This window comes from Rattus norvegicus, chromosome 19 (genome assembly GCF_036323735.1).
Source record: "Rattus norvegicus strain BN/NHsdMcwi chromosome 19, GRCr8, whole genome shotgun sequence".
Lineage (NCBI taxonomy): Eukaryota > Metazoa > Chordata > Mammalia > Rodentia > Muridae > Rattus > Rattus norvegicus.
Genome location: NC_086037.1, coordinates 25,593,178 through 25,595,809, shown reverse-complemented (window position 1 = coordinate 25,595,809; position 2,632 = coordinate 25,593,178). Strand labels below are relative to the sequence as shown.

At 47.6% G+C, this 2,632-nt stretch overlaps 1 pseudogene; it reads right to left on the bottom strand.

The window, feature by feature from the left end:
- Nucleotides 1–300: 300 nt before the first annotated feature.
- LOC134483292 (zinc finger CCCH-type antiviral protein 1-like) lies at nucleotides 301–2,384 on the bottom strand (annotated as a pseudogene).
- Between the last annotated feature and the right edge of the window lie 248 nt (nucleotides 2,385–2,632).

Genomic DNA, 2,632 nt, shown 5'->3' with positions numbered 1-2,632 from the left:
GAGCAGCAAAAGCTTCATGTATCACATGCTGCTGTTACCAAGGTGAGGCAAAGCCTCATCCCATAGAGAGTCTGGTAGGATTTGGTGGCAGGAAATAAACTCAGAACTAAAATCAATCAATTACAAACAAAGAGAATGATACAAAGAGCCAAGCAAAGCAAGAGCTGGCTTTTTTTTTTTTTTTTCTTTTTTGAGAAGATCCACAAGACAGACAAACCACAGAGCCTATATCTAAAGTACCAAATCAGAAATGAAAAGGGGGATATAACAAAGTGAGTGAATTCAACAATCATTAGGGCTTACTTCAGAGGCCTTTACTACAGAAAAGTGAAAAATCTATTTGATACTGGTGATTTTTCTAACAGATAACAAATACCAAGTTAAATACAGATCTGGGAAGGTAATGAATAATTCCCATAAGAAAATAGATACAGTCATTAAAGGCTGCCACTCCAAAAATTAAAAATAATAATAATCAGGGCCACATGGCTTTAATGCATCCTTTCTACCAGACTTTTAATGAAGACCCAATAACAATAGTGCTTCAATTATTCCACTGAATTGAAAGAGAAGGAACATTGCCAAACTCCTTCCCTGAGTTTCTCCTTTTACCTAGAATTCCTGAGTCTGTTGCTTCTTCCATTGTCACCCCATCAATAGAACCATTTAAAATGGGATGTAATCGATGTCTGGAGCCTCATTCTTTCCCTTGACCTCCATGCGGTGTCCAGAAGGCATGCCTGTTCTCATGGACATGGATTCATCTCTTTTTGCTGCAGCAAGAAGAAAGCCAGCAGAGGAGGCAGGAGCTTACAAAGAATCAGTAGGATTTCTAGAAAAGAAGCATCCAGATCTCCATTCTCAGAAAACCCCTGGCTTGCTCTCATGTGACTGGGTCCTCAGACACCAGCAGCCTTAGATGAGACCAAGGAAAGCTGTGCAGAGTCCTGGGTCCCCAGGTTCTTGACCTCCTGAGTGACAGCTGTAGACACGTCCTCCAGGGAATCCTTACAGCTGGTGACATCTGGACAAGGTGAACCAGATGCCAAAATGAGACATGGGAGAGAAATCCTAGACTGTTTGGAAGGAATCAGTCTCTGCTTTTGCTTTTGTCTCTGTGTGCCCTGCTGCTATGATGTTCATGGGGAGCTCTCATGCCAGTGGGTCTCCTCCTAATGTGTTTGTTGTTGCAGATGTCCTGGATGTTCTGGACCCCATCAGAACTCAGCCCGTGCTCAGTCACGGAGGTCAGCACCTTCCTGTCCATCAGGTCATGAGACCTGAGACAGTTGAGGTAACGGCAGTTGGCCTGGGTGAAGTGCTCACAGACTTGGACTCTCTTGCATGGCTGTGGCTTCAAGCAGATCTGTTTGTGGCTGTCTCCTTTGTAGTAACTTTTGCAGGAGAAAAGCATCCCCCTGTACCAGGAAGAAGGCCGGCTCCTCTTGGTTAAGCCCAGAAAGCTCATGATTCTTCAGGACCTGGAAGCTCTGTTCCTAAAAACTTGGTGTGGATATTTGCAGAGGTTTCTCTGGGATTTTGCATAATGACTCTGTCCCAGAAGTTTGAGCTTGTAGAGGCTTGGGCAATCTGTAGCATGGTCCCTGGATGCACTTGAGATTGAAGCCACAGGCTTCAGTAGTAGCCGCCACCTACAGCGTGATCCCTGCCTGATCTCCAGTCTCCAATAGGAATAAGCAGTCTTGCCCAGCAGCTCCTAGAGCTCTGCCTCTGGAGCCTGATCCTACTCTGCAGTTCCTTTAAGGTCATTCAGCCCCTGTGGGTCCACAGGATCTTGGTGATGAAACAGTCTGCCCCAGGATCCCCCATGGTGCACTATGGCTGCAGCTGCTCAGGCTTGTGAGCTGGACTCTGCTTTGTGGAGAAAGGAAACTGGAAAAGGGGATAACACATGAAATGGAAATGAAGAAAATAACCAGTAAAAATTAAAAGAATTAAAGTCATCATCTCAGGAGAATGAGTGGGAAGCCAGGTCCTTAAGCAGGCAGGTTCTCCACAACAATGCATGCTGGGTTCAAGACTGGACATGAGGTGCCCTGAGCTTGGGACTGCCAGGCTCCTACTGGGAAGAGAGCTTTCTTCTTCATTTCCGTAAGTCTCTCTAGATTTCTTTTAAGGCTTTCATCTCATCATTGACTTTCCCAATGACCTTTTATGACAAGCCATTATGGTTAACAAGAATTAAGTAAGGGCTCATTGAGCTGTTGGTAGTTGGAGGTCTGGGGGAAGCCCTGGACAGAGAGATCTTGCCTGCCAGGGGTGGGATGTGCATGGTGGGAGGGACTAGTGGAGTGTCATTGGCCTCAGTATGCACAGGCTTGGGGCTGGTGCCTGGCTGCCTGGTGCGCCTCTGTGGCTACTTGGCCTGGGTCCCACCGCAGATGCCCATGGTGGTTGCTGGCCATTTGTGCTTGCTCTCCCTGTCCTCGGGGCTTCTGGCGGGGCTGACCACAGCCTTGAACATGGACAAAGTGGGCCGGAAATCGGAGGATCATGGGAGCATCTTCAACTTCCCCCTCCCCAAGCACTGGCAGTTGCAGCTGGAGGACAAGCCACTGTGAGTTTCCCCACATCCAGGCAGGTGTTCTGCACCACCAGGAGAGCAAGGGCA